A 22,358-nucleotide genomic window follows, 5' to 3' on the forward strand; every position below is an offset into this window, starting at 1 on the left:
TGATTTATAATTGGATGAATAGCAGTCAAACTGATTTATAAGAGGATGTAGAGCAGTCAAACTGCTTTATAAAAGGATGAAGAGCAGTCAAACTGTTTTATAAGAGGACGAAGAGCAGTCAAACTGATTTATAATCGGACGAAGAGCAGTCAAACTGTTCTATAGGAGGATGAAGCGCAGTCAAACTGGTTTATAGGAGGATGAAGAGCAGTCAAACTGCTTTATAAGAGGATGAAGAGCAGTCAAACTGATTTATAAGCGGACGAAGAGCAGTCAAACGTATTTATAATCGGACGAAGAGCAGTCAAACTGATTTATAAACGGACGAAGAGCAGTCAAACGGTTTTATAAAAGGATAAAGAGCAGTCAAACTGTTTTATACGAGGATGTAGACCAGTCAGACTGTTTTACAAGAGGATGAAGAGCAGTCAACCTGTTTTACAAGAGGATGAAGAGCAGTCAAACTGTTTTATAAGAGGATGAAGAGCAGTCAAACTGCGTTATAAAAGGATGAAGAGCAGTCAAACTGTTTTATAAGAGGACGAAGAGCAGTCAAACTGATTTATAATCGGATGAAGAGCAGGCAAACTGATTTATAAGAGGATGAAGAGCAGTCAAACTGCTTTATAAAAGGATGAAGAGCAGTCAAACTGTTTTATAAGAGGATGAAGAGCAGTCAAACTGATTTATAATCGGACGAAGAGCAGTCAAACTGTTCTATAGGAGGATGAAGCGCAGTCAAACTGGTCTATAGGAGGATGAAGAGCAGTCAAACTGCTTTATAAAAGGATGAAGAGCAGTCAAACTGATTTATAAGAGGATGAAGAGCAGTCAAACTGCTTTATAAAAGGATGAAGAGCTGTCAAACTGTTTTATAATCGGACGAAGAGCAGTCAAACTGTTCTATAGGAGGATGAAGCGCAGTCAAACTGGTTTATAGGAGGATGAAGAGCAGTCAAACTGCTTTATAAGAGGATGAAGAGCAGTCAAACTGATTTATAAGAGGATGAAGAGCAGTCAAACTTTTTTATAAAAGGATGAAGAACAGTCAAACTGTTTTATAAGCGGACGAAGAGCAGTCAAACTGATTTATAATCGGACGAAGAGCAGTCAAAATGATTTATAATCGGACGAAGAGCAGTCAAACTGATTTATAATCGGATGAATAGCAGTCAAACTGATTTATAAGAGGATGTAGAGCAGTCACGATGCTTTATAAAAGGATGAAGAGCAGTCAAACTGTTTTATAAGATGACGAAGAGCAGTCAAACTGATTTATAATCGGACGAAGAGCAGTCAAACTGTTCTATAGGAGGATTAAGCGCAGTCAAACTGGTTTATAGGAGGATGAAGAGCAGACAAACTGCTTTATAAGAGGATGAAGAGCAGTCAAACTGATTTATAAGAGGATGAAGAGCAGTCAAACTTCTTTATAAAAGGATGAAGAGCAGTCAAACTGTTTTATAAGCGGACGAAGAGCAGTCAAACTGATTTATAATCGGACGAAGAGCAGTCAAACTGATTTATAATCGGACGAAGAGCAGTCAAACGGTTTTATAAGAGGATGAAGAGCAGTCAAATTGATTTATAAGAGGATGAAGAGCAGTCAAACTGATTTATAAAAGGATGAAGAGCAGTCAAACTGTTTTATACGAGGATGTAGAGTGGTCAGACTGTTTTACAAGAGGATGAAGAGCAGTCAACCTGTTTTACAAGAGGATGAAGAGCAGTCAAACTGATTTATAAGAGGATGAAGAGCAGTCAAACTGCTTTATAAAGGGATGAAGAGCAGTCAAAGAGTTTTATAAGAGGACGAAAAGCAGTTAAACTCATTTATAATCGGATGAAGAGCAGTCAAACTGTTTTATAAGAGGATGTAGAGCGGTCAGACTGTTTTACAAGAGGATGAAGAGCAGTCAACCTGTTTTACAAGAGGATGAAGAGCAGTCAATCTGTTTTATAAGAGGATGAAGAGCAGTCAAACTGCTTTATAAAAGGATGAAGAGCAGTCAAACTGTTTTAAAAGATGACGAAGAGCAGTCAAACTGATTTATAATCGGATGAAGAGCAGTCAAACTGATTTATAAGAGGATGAAGAGCAGTCAAACTTCTTTATAAAAGAATGAAGAGCAGTCAAACTGTTTTATAAGAGGACGAAGAGCAGTCAAACTGATTTATAATCGTACGAAGAGCAGTCAAACTGTTCTATAGGAGGATGAAGTGCAGTCAAACTGGTTTATAGGAGGATGAAGAGCAGTCAAACTGCTTTATAAGAGGATGAAGAGCAGTCAAACTGATTTATAAGAGGATGAAGAGCAGTCAAACTTTTTTATAAAAGGATGAAGAACAGTCAAACTGTTTTATAAGCGGACGAAGAGCAGTCAAACTGATTTATAATCGGACGAAGAGCAGTCAAACTGATTTATAATCGGACGAAGAGCAGTCAAACTGATTTATAATCGGATGAATAGCAGTCAAACTGATTTATAAGAGGATGTAGAGCAGTCACACTGCTTTATAAAAGGATGAAGAGCAGTCAAACTGTTTTATAAGATGACGAAGAGCAGTCAAACTGATTTATAATCGGACGAAGAGCAGTCAAACTGTTCTATAGGAGGATTAAGCGCAGTCAAACTGGTTTATAGGAGGATGAAGAGCAGACAAACTGCTTTATAAGAGGATGAAGAGCAGTCAAACTGATTTATAAGAGGATGAAGAGCAGTCAAACTTCTTTATAAAAGGATGAAGAGCAGTCAAACTGTTTTATAAGCGGACGAAGAGCAGTCAAACTGATTTATAATCGGACGAAGAGCAGTCAAACTGATTTATAATCGGACGAAGAGCAGTCAAACGGTTTTATAAGAGGATGAAGAGCAGTCAAATTGATTTATAAGAGGATGAAGAGCAGTCAAACTGATTTATAAAAGGATGAAGAGCAGTCAAACTGTTTTATACGAGGATGTAGAGCGGTCAGACTGTTTTACAAGAGGATGAAGAGCAGTCAACCTGTTTTACAAGAGGATGAAGAGCAGTCAAACTGTTTTATAAGAGGATGAAGAGCAGTCAAACTGCTTTATAAAGGGATGAAGAGCAGTCAAACAGTTTTATAAGAGGACGAAAAGCAGTCAAACTGATTTATAATCGGATGAAGAGCAGTCAAACTGTTTTATACGAGGATGTAGAGCGGTCAGACTGTTTTACAAGAGGATGAAGAGCAGTCAACCTGTTTTACAAGAGGATGAAGAGCAGTCAGTCTGTTTTATGAGAGGATGAAGAGCAGTCAAACTGCTTTATAAAAGGATGAAGAGCAGTCAAACTGTTTTAAAAGATGACGAAGAGCAGTCAAACTGATTTATAATCGGATGAAGAGCAGTCAAACTGATTGATAAGAGGATGAAGAGCAGTCAAACTGCTTTATAAAAGGATGAAGAGCAGTCAAACTGTTTTATAAGAGGACGAAGAGCAGTCAAACTGATTTATAATCGGACGAAGAGCAGTCAAACTGTTCTATAGGAGGATGAAGCGCAGTCAAACTGGTTTATAGGAGGATGAAGAGCAGTCAAACTGCTTTATAAGAGGATGAAGCGCAGTCAAACTGATTTATAATTGGATGAAGAGCAGTCAAACTGATTTATAATCGGACGAAGAGCAGTCAAACGGTTTTATAAGAGGATGAAGAGCAGTCAAATTGATTTATAAGAGGATAAAGAGCAGTCAAACTGCTTTATAAAAGGATGAAGAGCAGTCAAACTGTTTTATACGAGGATGTAGAGCGGTCAGATTGTTTTACAAGAGGATGAAGAGCAGTCAACCTGTTTTACAAGAGGATGAAGAGCAGTCAAACTGTTTTATAAGAGGATGAAGAGCAGTCAAACTGCTTTATAAAAGGATGAAGAGCAGTCAAACAGTTTTATAAGAGGACGAAAAGCAGTCAAACTGATTTATAATCGGATGAAGAGCAGTCAAACTGATTTATAAGAGGATGAAGAGCAGTCAAACTGCGTTATAAGCGGACGAAGAGCAGTCAAACTGTTCTATAGGAGGATGAAGCGCAGTCAAACTGTTTTATAATCGGACGAAGAGCAGTCAAACTGATTTATAATCGGATGAATAGCACTCAAACTGATTTATAATCGGATGAAGATAAGTCAAACTTCTTTATAAAAGCATGAAGAGCAGTCAAACTGCGTTATAAAAAGATGAAGAGCAGTCAAACTGTTTTATAAGAGGATGAAGAGCAGTCAAATTGTTTTATAAGAGGACGAAAAGCAGTCAAACTGTTCTATAGGAGGATGAAGCGCAGTCAAACTGGTTTATAGGAGGATGAAGAGCAGTCAAACTGCTTTATAAAAGGATGAAGAGCAGTCAAACTGATTTATAAGAGGATGAAGAGCAGTCAAACTTCTTTATAAAAGGATGAAGAGCAGTCAAACTGTTTTATAAGAGGACGAAGAGCAGTCAAACTGATTTATAATCGTACGAAGAGCAGTCAAACTGTTCTATAGGAGGATGAAGTGCAGTCAAACTGGTTTATAGGAGGATGAAGAGCAGTCAAACTGCTTTATAAGAGGATGAAGAGCAGTCAAACTGATTTATAAGAGGATGAAGAGCAGTCAAACTTTTTTATAAAAGGATGAAGAACAGTCAAACTGTTTTATAAGCGGACGAAGAGCAGTCAAACTGATTTATAATCGGACGAAGAGCAGTCAAACTGATTTATAATCGGACGAAGAGCAGTCAAACTGATTTATAATCGGATGAATAGCAGTCGAACTGATTTATAAGAGGATGTAGAGCAGTCACACTGCTTTATAAAAGGATGAAGAGCAGTCAAACTGTTTTATAAGATGACGAAGAGCAGTCAAACTGATTTATAATCGGACGAAGAGCAGTCAAACTGTTCTATAGGAGGATTAAGCGCAGTCAAACTGGTTTATAGGAGGATGAAGAGCAGTCAAACTTCTTTATAAAAGGATGAAGAGCAGTCAAACTGTTTTATAAGAGGACGAAGAGCAGTCAAACTGATTTATAATCGGACGAAGAGCAGTCAAACTGTTCTATAGGAGGATGAAGCGCAGTCAAACTGGTTTATAGGAGGATGAAGAGCAGTCAAACTGCTTTATAAGAGGATGAAGAGCAGTCAAACTGATTTATAAGCGGACGAAGAGCAGTCAAACTGATTTATAATCGGACGAAGAGCAGTCAAAACTGATTTATAATCGGACGAAGAGCAGTCAAAAGGTTTTATAAGAGGATGAAGAGCAGTCAAATTGATTTATAAGAGGATGAAGAGCAGTCAAACTGCTTTATAAAAGGATGAAGAGCAGTCAAACTGTTTTTTTAGAGGACGAATAGCAGTCAAACTGATTTATAATCGGATGAAGAGCAGTCAAACTGATGTATAAGAGGATGAAGAGCAGTCAAACTGCTTTATAAAAGGATGAAGAGCAGTCAAACTGTTTTATAAGAGGACGAAGAGCAGTCAAACTGTTCTATAGGAGGATGAAGCGCAGTCATACTGGTTTATAGGAGGATGAAGAGCAGTCAAACTGTTTTATAAGAGGACGAATAGCAGTCAAACTGATTTATAATCGGATGAAGAGCAGTCAAACTAATGTATAAGAGGATGAAGAGCAGTCAAACTGCTTTGTAAGAGGATGAAGGGCAGTCAAACTGTTTTATAAGAGGACGAAGAGCAGTCAAACTGATTTATAATCGGACGAAGAGCAGTCAAACTGTTCTATAGGAGGATGAAGCGCAGTCAAACTGTTCTTTAAGAGGATGAAGCGCAGTCAAACTTGTTTATAGGAGGATGAAGAGCAGTCAAACTGCTTTATAATTGGACGAAGAGCAGTCATACTGATTTATAATCGGACGAAGAGCAGTCAAACGGTTTTATAAGAGGATGAGGAGCAGTCAAATTGATTTATAAGAGGATGAAGAGCAGTCAAACTGCTTTATAAAAGGATGAAGAGCAGTCAAACTGTTTTATAAGAGAACGAAGAGCAGTCAAACTGATTTATAATCGGACGAAGAGCAGTCAAACTGTTCTAATGGAGGATGAAGCGCAGTCAAACTGGTTTATAGGAGGATGAAGAGCAGTCAAACTGCTTTATAAGAGGATGAAGAGCAGTCAAACTGATTTATAAGAGGATGAAGGGCAGTCAAACTGTTTTATAAGAGGACGAAGAGCAGTCAAACTGATTTATAATCGGACGAAGAGCAGTCAAACTGTTCTATAGGAGGATGAAGCGCAGTCAAACTGGTTTATAGGAGGATGAAGAGCAGTCAAACTGCTTTATAAGAGGATGAAGAGCAGTCAAACTGATTTATAAGCGGACGAAGAGCAGTCAAACGGTTTTATAAGAGGATGAAGAGCAGTCAAATTGATTTATAAGAGGATGAAGAGCAGTCAAACTGCTTTATAAAAGGATGAAGAGCAGTCAAACTGTTTTATAAGAGGACGAAGAGCAGTCAAAACTGATTTATAATCGGATGAAGAGCAGTCAAACTGATTTATAAGAGGATGAAGAGCAGTCAAACTGCTTTATAAAAGGATGAAGACCAGTCACACTGTTTTATAAGAGGACGAAGAGCAGTCAAACTGTTTTATAATCGGACGAATAGCAGTCAAACTGATTTATAATCGGACGAATAGAAGTCAAACTGATTTATAATCGGATGAAGAGCAGTCAGACTGCTTTATAAAAGGATGAAGAGCAGTCAAACTGTTTTACAAGAGGATGAGGAGCAGTAAACCGTTTTATAAGAGGATGAAGAGCAGTCAAACTGCTTTATAAAAGGATGAAGAGCAGTCAAACTGTTTTATAAGAGGACGAACATCAGGCAAACTGATTTATAATCGGATGAAGAGCAGTCAAACTTATTTATAAGAGGAGGAAGAGCAGTCAAACCGCTTTATAAAAGGATGAAGAGCAGTCAAACTGTTTTATAAGAGGACGAAGAGCAGTCAAACTGATTTATAAGAGGACGAAGAGCAGTCAAACTGTTCTATAGGAGGATGAAGCGCAGTCAAACTGGTTTATAGGAGGATGAAGAGCAGTCAAACTGCTTTATAAGAGGATGAAGAGCAGTCAAACTGATTTATAAGCGGACGAAGAGCAGTCAAAAGGTTTTATAAGAGGATGAAGAGCAGTCAAATTGATTTATAAGAGGATGAAGAGCAGTCAAACTGCTTTATAAAAGGATGAAGAGCAGTCAAACTGTTTTATAAGAGGACGAAGAGCAGTCAAAACTGATTTATAATCGGATGAAGAGCAGTCAAACTGATTTATAAGAGGATGAAGAGCAGTCAAACTGCTTTATAAAAGGATGAAGACCAGTCAAACTGTTTTATAAGAAGACGAAGAGCAGTCAAACTGTTTTATAATCGGACGAATAGCAGTCAAACTGATTTATAATCGGACGAATAGAAGTCAAACTGATTTATAATCGGATGAAGAGCAGTCAGACTGCTTTATAAAAGGATGAAGAGCAGTCAAACTGTTTTATACGAGGATGTAGAGCAGTCAGACTGTTTTACAAGAGGATGAAGAGCAGTCAAACTGTTTTACAAGAGGATGAGGAGCAGTAAACCGTTTTATAAGAGGATGAAGAGCAGTCAAACTGCTTTATAAAAGGATGAAGAGCAGTCAAACTGTTTTATAAGAGGACGAACATCAGGCAAACTGATTTATAATCGGATGAAGAGCAGTCAAACTTATTTATAAGAGGAGGAAGAGCAGTCAAACCGCTTTATAAAAGGATGAAGAGCAGTCAAACTGTTTTATAAGAGGACGAAGAGCAGTCAAACTGATTTATAATCGGACGAAGAGCAGTCAATAATCGGACGAAGAGCAGTCAAACTGTTCTATAGGAGGATGAAGCGCAGTCATACTGGTTTATAGGAGGATGAAGAGCAGTCAAACTGTTTTATAAGAGGATGAAGAGCAGTCAAACTGATTTATAAAAGGATGAAGAGCAGTCAAACTGTTTTATAAGAGGATGAAGAGCAGTCAAACTGCTTTATAAGAGGATGAAGAGCAGTCAAACTGTTCTATAGGAGGATGAAGCGCAGTCAAACTGGTTTATATGAGGATGAAAAGCAGTCAAACTGCTTTATAAGAGGATGAAGAGCAGTCAAACTGCTTTATAAAACGATGAAGAGCAGTCAAACTGTTTTATAAGAAGACGAAGAGCAGTCAAACTGATTTGTAAGAGGATGAAGAGCAGTCAAACTGATTTAAAAGAGGATGAAGAGCAGTAAAACTGCTTTATAAAAGGATGAAGAGCAGTCAAACTGATTTATAATCGGAAGAAGAGCAGTCAATAATTGGACGAAGAGCAGTCAAACTGTTCTATAGGAGGATGAAGCGCAGTCAAACTTTTTTACACGAGGATGTAGAGCAGTCAGACTGGTTTACAAGAGGATGAAGAGCAGTCAACATGTTTTACAAGAGGTTGAAGAGCAGTCAAACTGCTTTATAAAAGGATGAAGAGCAGTCAAACTGTTTTATAAGAGGATGAAGAACAGTCAAACTGCTTTATAAAAGGATGAAGGGCAGTCAAACTGTTTTATAAGCGGACAAAAAGCAGTCAAACTGATTTATAATCGGACGAACAGCAGTCAAACTGATTTATAATCGGACGAAGAGCAGTCACACGGTTTTATAAGAGGATGAAGAGCAGTCAAATTGATTTATAAGAGGATGAAGAGCAGTCAAACTGTTTTATACGAGGATTTAGAGCAGTCAGACTGTTTTACAAGAGGATGAAGAGCAGTCAACCGGTTTTACAAGAGGATGAAGAGCAGTCAAACTATTTTACAAGAGGATGAAGAGCAGTCAAACTGCTTTATAAAAGGATGAAGAGCAGTCAAACTGTTTTATAAGAGGACGAAGAGCAGTCAAACTGATTTATAATCGGATGAAGAGCAGTCAAACTGATTTATAAGAGGATGAAGAGCAGTCAAACTGCTTTATAAAAGGATGAAGAGCAGTCAAACTGTTTTATAAGCAGACGAAGAGCAGTCAAACTGATTTATAATCGGACGAAGAGCAGTCAAACTGATTTATAAAAGGTTGAAGAACAGTCAAACTGTTTTATAAGCGGACGAAGAGCAGTCAAACTGATTTATAATCGGACGAAGAGCAGTCAAACTGATTTATAAAAGGATGAAGAGCAGTCAAACTGTTATATAAGCGGACGAAGAGCAGTCAACCTGATTTATAATCGGACGAAGAGCTGTCAAACTGATTTATAAGAGGATGAAGAGCAGTCAAACTGGTTTATAGGAGGATGAAGAGCAGTCAAACTGCTTTATAAGAGGATGAAGAGCAGTCAAACTGATTTATAAGCGGACGAAGAGCAGTCAAACTGATTTATAATCGGACGAAGAGCAGTCAAACTGATTTATAAAAGGATGAAGAGCAGTCAAACTGTTTTATAAGCGGACGAAGAGCAGTCAAACTGATTTATAATCGGATGAAGAGCAGTCAGACTGCTTTATAAAAGGATGAAGAGCAGTCAAACTGTTTTATACGAGGATGTAGAGCAGTCAGACAGTTTTACAAGAGGATGAAGAGCAGTCAACCTGTTTTACAAGAGAATGAGGAGCAGTCAAACTGTTTTATAAGAGGTTGAAGAGCAGTCAAACTGCTTTATAAAAGGATGAAGAGCAGTCAAACTGTTTTATAAGAGGACGAAGATCAGGCAAACTGATTTATAATCGGATGAAGAGCAGTCAAACTGATTTATAAGAGGAGGAAGAGCAGTCAAACAGCTTTATAAAAGGATGAAGAGCAGTCAAACTGTTTTATAAGAGGACGAAGAGCAGTCAAACTTATTTATAATCGGACGAAGAGCAGTCAAACGGTTTTATAAGAGGATGAGGAGCAGTCAAATTGATTTATAAGAGGATGAAGAGCAGTCAAACTGCTTTATAAAAGGATGAAGAGCAGTCAAATTGTTTTATAAGAGAACGAAGAGCAGTCAAACTGATTTATAATCGGACGAATAGCAGTCAAACTGTTCTATAGGAGGATGAAGCGCAGTCAAACTGGTTTATAGGAGGATGAAGAGCAGTCAAACTGCTTTATAAGAGGATGAAGAGCAGTCAAACTGATTTATAAGAGGATGAAGGGCAGTCAAACTGTTTTATAAGAGGACGAAAGCAGTCAAACTGATTTATAATCGGACGAAAAGCAGTCAAACTGTTCTATAGGAGGATGAAGCGCAGTCAAACTGGTTTATAGGAGGATGAAGAGCAGTCAAACTGCTTTATGAGAGGATGAAGAGCAGTCAAACTGATTTATAAGCGGACGAAGAGCAGTCAAACTGATTTATAATCGGACGAAGAGCAGTCAAACTGATTTATAATCGGACGAAGAGCAGTCAAAAGGTTTTATAAGAGGATGAAGAGCAGTCAAATTGATTTATAAGAGGATGAAGAGCAGTCAAACTGTTTTATAAGAGGACGAAGAGCAGTCAAACTGATTTATAATCGGATGAAGAGCAGTCAAACTGTTTTATAAGAGGACGAAGAGCAGTCAAACTGTTTTATAAGCGGACGAAGAGCAGTCAAACTGATTTATAATCGGACGAAGAGCAGTCAAACTGATTTATAATCGGATGAAGAGCAGTCAGACTGCTTTATAAAAGGATGTAGAGCAGTCAAACTGTTTTATACGAGGATGTAGAGCAGTCAGACTGTTTTACAAGAGGATGAAGAGCAGTCAACCTGTTTTACAAGAGGATGAGGAGCAGTCAAACAGCTTTATAAAAGGATGAAGAGCAGTCAAACTGTTTTATAAGAGGACGAAGAGCAGACAAACTTATTTATAATCGGACGAAGAGCAGTCAAACTGTTCTATAGGAGGATGAAGCGCAGTCAAACTGGTGTATAGGAGGATGAAGAGCAGTCAAACTGATTTATAAGCGGACGAAGAGCAGTCAAACTGATTTATAATCGGACGAAGAGCAGTCAAACTGATTTATAATCGGACGAAGAGCAGTCAAAAGGTTTTATAAGAGGATGAAGAGCAGTCAAATTGATTTATAAAAGGATGAAGAGCAGTCAAACTCCTTTATAAAAGGATGAAGAGCAGTCAAACTGTTTTATAAGAGGACGAAGAGCAGTCAAACTGATTTATAATCGGATGAAGAGCAGTCAAACTGTTTTATAAGAGGACGAAGAGCAGTCAAACTGTTTTATAAGCGGACGAAGAGCAGTCAAACTGATTTATAATCGGACGAAGAGCAGTCAAACTGATTTATAATCGGATGAAGAGCAGTCAGACTGCTTTATAAAAGGATGTAGAGCAGTCAAACTGTTTTATACGAGGATGTAGAGCAGTCAGACTGTTTTACAAGAGGATGAAGAGCAGTCAACCTGTTTTACAAGAGGATGAGGAGCAGTCAAACAGCTTTATAAAAGGATGAAGAGCAGTCAAACTGTTTTATAAGAGGACGAAGAGCAGTCAAACTTATTTATAATCGGACGAAGAGCAGTCAAACTGTTCTATAGGAGGATGAAGCGCAGTCAAACTGGTTTATAGGAGGATGAAGAGCAGTCAAACTGCTTTATAAGAGGATGAAGAGCAGTCAAAATGATTTATAAGAGGATGAAGAGCAGTCAAACTGCTTTATAAAACGATGAGGAGCAGTCAAACTGTTTTATAAACGGACTAAGAGCAGTCAAACTGATTTATAATTGGACGAAGAGCAGTCAAACTTATTTATAATCGGACGAAGAGCAGTCAAACGGTTTTATAAGAGGATGAGGAGCAGTCAAATTGATTTATAAGAGGATGAAGAGCAGTCAAACTGCTTTATAAAAGGATGAAGAGCAGTCAAACTGTTTTATAAGAGAACGAAGAGCAGTCAAACTGATGTATAATCGGACGAAGAGCAGTCAAACTGTTCTATAGGAGGATGAAGCGCAGTCAAACTGGTTTATAGGAGGATGAAGAGCAGTCAAACTGCTTTATAAGAGGATGAAGAGTAGTCAAACTGATTTATAAGAGGATGAAGGGCAGTCAAACTGTTTTATAAGAGGACGAAAAGCAGTCAAACTGATTTATAATCGGACGAAGAGCAGTCAAACTGTTCTATAGGAGGATGAAGCGCAGTCAAACTGGTTTATAGGAGGATGAAGAGCAGTCAAACTGTTTTATAAGCGGACTAAGAGCAGTCAAACCGATTTATAATTGGACGAAGAGCAGTCAAACTGATTTATAATCGGACGAAGAGCAGTCAAACGGTTTTATAAGAGGATGAGGAGCAGTCAAATTGATTTATAAGAGGATGAAGAGCAGTCAAACTGCTTTATAAAAGGATGAAGAGCAGTCAAACTGTTTTATAAGAGGATGAAGAACAGTCAAACTGCTTTATAAAAGGATGAAGGGCAGTCAAACTGTTTTATAAGCGGACAAAAAGCAGTCAAACTGATTTATAATCGGACGAACAGCAGTCAAACTGATTTATAATCGGACGAAGAGCAGTCACACGGTTTTATAAGAGGATGAAGAGCAGTCAAATTGATTTATAAGAGGATGAAGAGCAGTCAAACTGTTTTATACGAGGATTTAGAGCAGTCAGACTGTTTTACAAGAGGATGAAGAGCAGTCAACCGGTTTTACAAGAGGATGAAGAGCAGTCAAACTATTTTACAAGAGGATGAAGAGCAGTCAAACTGCTTTATAAAAGGATGAAGAGCAGTCAAACTGTTTTATAAGAGGACGAAGAGCAGTCAAACTGATTTATAATCGGATGAAGAGCAGTCAAACTGATTTATAAGAGGATGAAGAGCAGTCAAACTGCTTTATAAAAGGATGAAGAGCAGTCAAACTGTTTTATAAGCAGACGAAGAGCAGTCAAACTGATTTATAATCGGACGAAGAGCAGTCAAACTGATTTATAAAAGGTTGAAGAACAGTCAAACTGTTTTATAAGCGGACGAAGAGCAGTCAAACTGATTTATAATCGGACGAAGAGCAGTCAAACTGATTTATAAAAGGATGAAGAGCAGTCAAACTGTTATATAAGCGGACGAAGAGCAGTCAACCTGATTTATAATCGGACGAAGAGCTGTCAAACTGATTTATAAGAGGATGAAGAGCAGTCAAACTGGTTTATAGGAGGATGAAAAGCAGTCAAACTGCTTTATAAGAGGATGAAGAGCAGTCAAACTGATTTATAAGCGGACGAAGAGCAGTCAAACTGATTTATAATCGGACGAAGAGCAGTCAAACTGATTTATAAAAGGATGAAGAGCAGTCAAACTGTTTTATAAGCGGACGAAGAGCAGTCAAACTGATTTATAATCGGATGAAGAGCAGTCAGACTGCTTTATAAAAGGATGAAGAGCAGTCAAACTGTTTTATACGAGGATGTAGAGCAGTCAGACAGTTTTACAAGAGGATGAAGAGCAGTCAACCTGTTTTACAAGATGATGAGGAGCAGTCAAACTGTTTTATAAGAGGTTGAAGAGCAGTCAAACTGCTTTATAAAAGGATGAAGAGCAGTCAAACTGTTTTATAAGAGGACGAAGATCAGGCAAACTGATTTATAATCGGATGAAGAGCAGTCAAACTGATTTATAAGAGGAGGAAGAGCAGTCAAACAGCTTTATAAAAGGATGAAGAGCAGTCAAACTGTTTTATAAGAGGACGAAGAGCAGTCAAACTTATTTATAATCGGACGAAGAGCAGTCAAACGGTTTTATAAGAGGATGAGGAGCAGTGAAATTGATTTATAAGAGGATGAAGAGCAGTCAAACTGCTTTATAAAAGGATGAAGAGCAGTCAAATTGTTTTATAAGAGAACGAAGAGCAGTCAAACTGATTTATAATCGGACGAATAGCAGTCAAACTGTTCTATAGGAGGATGAAGCGCAGTCAAACTGGTTTATAGGAGGATGAAGAGCAGTCAAACTGCTTTATAAGAGGATGAAGAGCAGTCAAACTGATTTATAAGAGGATGAAGGGCAGTCAAAATGTTTTATAAGAGGACGAAAAGCAGTCAAACTGATTTATAATCGGACGAAAAGCAGTCAAACTGTTCTATAGGAGGATGAAGCGCAGTCAAACTGGTTTATAGGAGGATGAAGAGCAGTCAAACTGCTTTATGAGAGGATGAAGAGCAGTCAAACTGATTTATAAGCGGACGAAGAGCAGTCAAACTGATTTATAATCGGACGAAGAGCAGTCAAACTGATTTATAATCGGACGAAGAGCAGTCAAAAGGTTTTATAAGAGGATGAAGAGCAGTCAAATTGATTTATAAGAGGATGAAGAGCAGTCAAACTCCTTTATAAAAGGATGAAGAGCAGTCAAACTGTTTTATAAGAGGACGAAGAGCAGTCAAACTGATTTATAATCGGATGAAGAGCAGTCAAACTGTTTTATAAGAGGACGAAGAGCAGTCAAACTGTTTTATAAGCGGACGAAGAGCAGTCAAACTGATTTATAATCGGACGAAGAGCAGTCAAACTGATTTATAATCGGATGAAGAGCAGTCAGACTGCTTTATAAAAGGATGTAGAGCAGTCAAACTGTTTTATACGAGGATGTAGAGCAGTCAGACTGTTTTACAAGAGGATGAAGAGCAGTCAACCTGTTTTACAAGAGGATGAGGAGCAGTCAAACAGCTTTATAAAAGGATGAAGAGCAGTCAAACTGTTTTATAAGAGGACGAAGAGCAGTCAAACTTATTTATAATCGGACGAAGAGCAGTCAAACTGTTCTATAGGAGGATGAAGCGCAGTCAAACTGGTTTATAGGAGGATGAAGAGCAGTCAAACTGCTTTATAAGAGGATGAAGAGCAGTCAAAATGATTTATAAGAGGATGAAGAGCAGTCAAACTGCTTTATAAAATGATGAGGAGCAGTCAAACTGTTTTATAAACGGACTAAGAGCAGTCAAACTGATTTATAATTGGACGAAGAGCAGTCAAACTTATTTATAATCGGACGAAGAGCAGTCAACGGTTTTATAAGAGGATGAGGAGCAGTCAAATTGATTTATAAGAGGATGAAGAGCAGTCAAACTGCTTTATAAAAGGATGAAGAGCAGTCAAACTGTTTTATAAGAGAACGAAGAGCAGTCAAACTGATGTATAATCGGACGAAGAGCAGTCAAACTGTTCTATAGGAGGATGAAGCGCAGTCAAACTGGTTTATAGGAGGATGAAGAGCAGTCAAACTGCTTTATAAGAGGATGAAGAGTAGTCAAACTGATTTATAAGAGGATGAAGGGCAGTCAAACTGTTTTATAAGAGGACGAAAAGCAGTCAAACTGATTTATAATCGGACGAAGAGCAGTCAAACTGTTCTATAGGAGGATGAAGCGCAGTCAAACTGGTTTATAGGAGGATGAAGAGCAGTCAAACTGTTTTATAAGCGGACTAAGAGCAGTCAAACTGATTTATAATTGGACGAAGAGCAGTCAAACTGATTTATAATCGGACGAAGAGCAGTCAAACGGTTTTATAAGAGGATGAGGAGCAGTCAAATTGATTTATAAGAGGATGAAGAGCAGTCAAACTGCTTTATAAAAGGATGAAGAGCAGTCAAACTCTTTTATAAGAGAACGAAGAGCAGTCAAACTGATGTATAATCGGACGAAGAGCAGTCAAACTGTTCTATAGGAGGATGAAGCGCAGTCAAACTGGTTTATAGGAGGATGAAGAGCAGTCAAACTGCTTTATAAGAGGATGAAGAGCAGTCAAACTGATTTATAAGAGGATGAAGGGCAGTCAAACTGTTTTATAAGAGGACGAAAAGCAGTCAAACTGATTTATAATCGGACGAAGAGCAGTCAAAAGGTTTTATAAGAGGATGAAGAGCAGTCAAATTGATTTATAAGAGGATGAAGAGCAGTCAAACTCCTTTATAAAAGGATGAAGAGCAGTCAAACTGTTTTATAAGAGGACGAAGAGCAGTCAAACTGATTTATAATCGGACGAAGAGCAGTCAAAAGGTTTTATAAGAGGATGAAGAGCAGTCAAATTGATTTATAAGAGGATGAAGAGCAGTCAAACTCCTTTATAAAAGGATGAAGAGCAGTCAAACTGTTTTATAAGAGGACGAAGAGCAGTCAAACTGATTTATAATCGGATGAAGAGCAGTCAAACTGATTTATAAGAGGAAGAAGAGCAGTCAAACTGCTTTATAAAAGGATGAATAGCAGTCAAACTGTTTTATAAGAGGACGAAGAGCAGTCAAACTGTTTTATAAGCGGATGAAGAGCAGTCAGACTGCTTTATAAAGGATGTAGAGCAGTCAAACTGTTTTATACGAGGATGTAGAGCAGTCAGACTGTTTTACAAGAGGATGAAGAGCAGTCAACCTGTTTTACAAGAGGATGAGGAGCAGTCAAACTGTTTTATAAGAGGATGAAGAGCAGTCAAACTGCTTTATAAAAGGATGAAGAGCAGTCAAACTGTTTTATAAGAGGACGAAGATCAGGCAAACTGATTTATAATCGGATGAAGAACAGTCAAACTGATTTATAAGAGGAGGAAGATCAGTCAAACAGCTTTATAAAAGGATGAAGAGCAGTCAAACTGTTTTATAAGAGGACGAAGAGCAGTCAAACTTATTTATAATCGGACGAAGAGCAGTCAAACTGATCTATAGGAGGATGAAGCGCAGTCAAACTGGTTTATAGGAGGATGAAGAGCAGTCAAACTGCTTTATAAGAGGATGAAGAGCAGTCAAAATGATTTATAAGAGGATGAAGAGCAGTCAAACTGCTTTATAAAACGATGAAGAGCAGTCAAACTGTTTTATAAGCGGACTAAGAGCAGTCAAACTGATTTATAATTGGACGAAGAGCAGTCAAAGTGATTTATAATCGGACGAAGAGCAGTCAAACGGTTTTATAAGAGGATGAGGAGCAGTCAAATTGATTTATAAGAGGATGAAGAGCAGTCAAACTGCTTTATAAAAGGATGAAGAGCAGTCAAACTGTTTTATAAGAGAACGAAGAGCAGTCAAACTGATGTATAATCGGACGAAGAGCAGTCAAACTGTTCTATAGGAGGATGAAGCGCAGTCAAACTGGTTTATAGGAGGATGAAGAGCAGTCAAACTGCTTTATAAGAGGATGAAGAGCAGTCAAACTGATTTATAAGAGGATGAAGGGCAGTCAAACTGTTTTATAAGAGGACGAAAAGCAGTCAAACTGATTTATAATCGGACGAAGAGCAGTCAAACTGTTCTATAGGAGGATGAAGCGCAGTCAAACTGGTTTATAGGAGGATGAAGAGCAGTCAAACTGCTTTATAAGAGGATGAAGAGCAGTCAAACTGATTTATAAGCGGACGAAAAGCAGTCAAATTGATTTATAAGAGGATGAAGAGCAGTCAAACTCCTTTATAAAAGGATGAAGAGCAGTCAAACTGTTTTATAAGAGGACGAAGAGCAGTCAAACTGATTTATAATCGGATGAAGAGCAGTCAAACTGATTTATAAGAGGATGAAGAGCAGTCAAACTGCTTTATAAAAGGATGAATAGCAGTCAAACTGTTTTATAAGAGGACGAAGAGCAGTCAAACTGTTTTATAAGCGGACGAAGAGCAGTCAAACTGATTTATAATCGGACGAAGAGCAGTCAAACTGATTTATAATCGGATGAAGAGCAGTCAGACTGCTTTATAAAAGGATGAAGAGCAGTCAAACTGTTTTATACGAGGATGTAGAGCAGTCAGACTGTTTTACAAGAGGATGAAGAGCAGTCAACCTGTTTTACAAGAGGATGAGGAGCAGTCAAACTGTTTTATAAGAGGATGAAGAGCAGTCAAACTGCTTTATAAAAGGATGAAGAGCAGTCAAACTGTTTTATAAGAGGACGAAGATCAGGCAAACTGCTTTATAAAAGGATGAAGAGCAGTCAAACTGTTTTATAAGAGGACGAAGAGCAGTCAAACTGATTTATAATCGGACGAAGAGCAGTCAAACTGTTCTATAGGAGGATGAAGCGCAGTCAAACTCGTTTATAGGAGGATGAAGAGCAGTCAAACTGCTTTATAAGAGGATGAAGAGCAGTCAAACTGCTTTATATAAACGATGAAGAGCAGTCAAACTGTTTTATAAGCGGACTAAGAGCAGTCAAACTGATTTATAATCGGACGAAGAGCAGTCAAACTGTTCTATAGGAGGATGAAGCGCAGTCAAACTCGTTTATAGGAGGATGAAGAGCAGTCAAAATGATTTATAAGAGGATGAAGAGCAGTCAAACTGCTTTATATAAACGATGAAGAGCAGTCAAACTGTTTTATAAGCGGACTAAGAGCAGTCAAACTGATTTATAATTGGACGAAGAGCAGTCAAACTGATATATAATCGGACGAAGAGCAGTCAAACGGTGTTATAAGAGGATGAGGAGCAGCCAAATTGATTTATAAGAGGATGAAGAGCAGTCAAACTGCTTTATAAAAGGATGAAGAGCAGTCAAACTGTTTTATAAGAGGACGAAGAGCAGTCAAACTGATTTATAATCGGATGAAGAGCAGTCAAACTGATTTATAAGAGGATGAAGAGCAGTCAAACTGCTTTATAAAAGGATGAATAGCAGTCAAACTGTTTTATAAGAGGACGAAGAGCAGTGAAACTGATTTATAATCGGATGAAGAGCAGTCAGACTGCTTTATAAAAGGATGAAGAGCAGTCAATCTGTTTTATACGAGAATGTAGAGCAGTCAGACTGTTTTACAAGAGGATGAAGAGCAGTCAACCTGTTTTACAAGAGGATGAGGAGCAGTCAAACTGTTTTATAAGAGGATGAAGAGCAGTCAAACTGCTTTATAAAAGGATGAAGAGCAGTCAAACTGTTTTATAAGAGGACGAAGATCAGGCAAACTGCTTTATAAAAGGATGAAGAGCAGTCAAACTGTTTTATAAGAGGACGAAGAGCAGTCAAACTGATTTATAATCGGACGAAGAGCAGTCAAACTGTTCTATAGGAGGATGAAGCGCAGTCAAACTCGTTTATAGGAGGATGAAGAGCAGTCAAACTGCTTTATAAGAGGATGAAGAGCAGTCAAAATGATTTATAAGAGGATGAAGAGCAGTCAAACTGCTTTATAAAACGATGAAGAGCAGTCAAACTGTTTTATAAGCGGACTAAGAGCAGTCAAACTGATTTATAATCGGACGAATAGCAGTCAAACTGATTTATAATCGGACGAATAGAAGTCAAACTGATTTATAATCGGATGAAGAGCAGTCAGACTGCTTTATAAAAGGATGAAGAGCAGTCAAACTGTTTTATACGAGGATGTAGAGCAGTCAGACTGTTTTACAAGAGGATGAAGAGCAGTCAACCTGTTTTACAAGAGGATGAGGAGCAGTAAACCGTTTTATAAGAGGATGAAGAGCAGTCAAACTGCTTTATAAAAGGATGAAGAGCAGTCAAACTGTTTTATAAGAGGACGAACATCAGGCAAACTGATTTATAATCGGATGAAGAGCAGTCAAACTGATTTATAAGAGGAGGAAGAGCAGTCAAACCGCTTTATAAAAGGATGAAGAGCAGTCAAACTGTTTTATAAGAGGACGAAGAGCAGTCAAACTGATTTATAATCGGACGAAGAGCAGTCAATAATCGGACGAAGAGCAGTCAAACTGTTCTATAGGAGGATGAAGCGCAGTCATACTGGTTTATAGGAGGATGAAGAGCAGTCAAACTGTTTTATAAGAGGATGAAGAGCAGTCAAACTGATTTATAAAAGGATGAAGAGCAGTCAAACTGTTTTATAAGAGGATGAAGAGCAGTCAAACTGCTTTATAAGAGGATGAAGAGCAGTCAAACTGTTCTATAGGAGGATGAAGCGCAGTCAAACTGGTTTATATGAGGATGAAAAGCAGTCAAACTGCTTTATAAGAGGATGAAGAGCAGTCAAACTGCTTTATAAAACGATGAAGAGCAGTCAAACTGTTTTATAAGAAGACGAAGAGCAGTCAAACTGATTTGTAAGAGGATGAAGAGCAGTCAAACTGATTTAAAAGAGGATGAAGAGCAGTCAAACTGATTTATAATCGGACGAATAGCAGTCAAACTGATTTATAATCGGACGAATAGAAGTCAAACTGATTTATAATCGGATGAAGAGCAGTCAGACTGCTTTATAAAAGGATGAAGAGCAGTCAAACTTTTTTACACGAGGATTTAGAGCAGTCAGACTGTTTTACAAGAGGATGAAGAGCAGTCAACCTGTTTTACAAGAGGATGAGGAGCAGTAAACCGTTTTATAAGAGGATGAAGAGCAGTCAAACTGCTTTATAAAAGGATGAAGAGCAGTCAAACTGTTTTATAAGAGGACGAACATCAGGCAAACTGATTTATAATCGGATGAAGAGCAGTCAAACTGATTTATAAGAGGAGGAAGAGCAGTCAAACCGCTTTATAAAAGGATGAAGAGCAGTCAAACTGTTTTATAAGAGGACGAAGAGCAGTCAAACTGATTTATAATCGGACGAAGAGCAGTCAATAATCGGACGAAGAGCAGTCAAACTGTTCTATAGGAGGATGAAGCGCAGTCATACTGGTTTATAGGAGGATGAAGAGCAGTCAAACTGTTTTATAAGAGGATGAAGAGCAGTCAAACTGATTTATAAAAGGATGAAGAGCAGTCAAACTGTTTTATAAGAGGATGAAGAGCAGTCAAACTGCTTTATAAGAGGATGAAGAGCAGTCAAACTGTTCTATAGGAGGATGAAGCGCAGTCAAACTGGTTTATATGAGGATGAAAAGCAGTCAAACTGCTTTATAAGAGGATGAAGAGCAGTCAAACTGCTTTATAAAACGATGAAGAGCAGTCAAACTGTTTTATAAGAAGACGAAGAGCAGTCAAACTGATTTGTAAGAGGATGAAGAGCAGTCAAACTGATTTAAAAGAGGATGAAGAGCAGTCAAACTGATTTATAATCGGACGAATAGCAGTCAAACTGATTTATAATCGGACGAATAGAAGTCAAACTGATTTATAATCGGATGAAGAGCAGTCAGACTGCTTTATAAAAGGATGAAGAGCAGTCAAACTTTTTTACACGAGGATTTAGAGCAGTCAGACTGGTTTACAAGACGATGAAGAGCAGTCAACATGTTTTACAAGAGGTTGAAGAGCAGTCAAACTGCTTTATAAAAGGATGAAGAGCAGTCAAACTGTTTTATAAGAGGATGAAGAGCAGTCAAACTGCTTTATAAAAGGATGAAGGGCAGTCAAACTGTTTTATAAGCGGACAAAAAGCAGTCAAACTGATTTATAATCGGACGAACAGCAGTCAAACTGATTTATAATCGGACGAAGAGCAGTCACACGGTTTTATAAGAGGATGAAGAGCAGTCAAATTGATTTATAAGAGGATGAAGAGCAGTCAAACTGCTTTATAAAAGGATGAAGAGCAGTCAAACTGTTTTATACGAGGATTTAGAGCAGTCAGACTGTTTTACAAGAGGATGAAGAGCAGTCAACCGGTTTTACAAGAGGATGAAGAGCAGTCAAACTATTTTACAAGAGGATGAAGAGCAGTCAAACTGCTTTATAAAAGGATGAAGAGCAGTCAAACTGTTTTATAAGAGGACGAAGATCAGGCAAACTGATTTATAATCGGATGAAGAGCAGTCAAACTGATTTATAAGAGGATGAAGAGCAGTCAAACTGCTTTATAAAAGGATGAAGAGCAGTCAAACTGTGTTATAAGCACACGAAGAGCAGTCAAACTGATTTATAATCGGACGAAGAGCAGTCAAACTGAAATATAAAAGGTTGAAGAGCAGTCAAACTGTTTTATAAGCGGACGAAGAGCAGTCAAACTGATTTATAATCGGACGAAGAGCAGTCAAACTGATTTATAAAAGGATGAAGAGCAGTCAAACTGTTATATAAGCGGACGAAGAGCAGTCATCCTGATTTATAATCGGACGAAGAGCTGTCAAACTGATTTATAAGAGGATGAAGAGCAGTCAAACTGGTTTATAGGAGGATGAAGAGCAGTCAAACTGCTTTATAAGAGGAAGAAGAGCAGTCAAACTGATTTATAAGCGGACGAAGAGCAGTCAAACTGATTTATAATCGGACGAAGAGCAGTCAAACTGATTTATAAAAGGATGAAGAGCAGTCAAACTGTTTTATACGAGGATGTAGAGCAGTCAGACTGTTTTACAAGAGGATGAAGAGCAGTCAACCTGTTTTACAAGAGGATGAGGAGCAGTCACACTGTTTTATAAGAGGTTGAAGAGCAGTCAAACTGCTTTATAATCGGACGAAGAGCAGTCAAACTGATTTATAAGAGGACGAAGATCAGGCAAACTGATTTATAATCGGATGAAGAGAGTCAAACTGATTTATAAGAGGA

The sequence above is a fragment of the Lampris incognitus genome, chromosome 12, assembly GCF_029633865.1.
Source record: "Lampris incognitus isolate fLamInc1 chromosome 12, fLamInc1.hap2, whole genome shotgun sequence".
Lineage (NCBI taxonomy): Eukaryota > Metazoa > Chordata > Actinopteri > Lampriformes > Lampridae > Lampris > Lampris incognitus.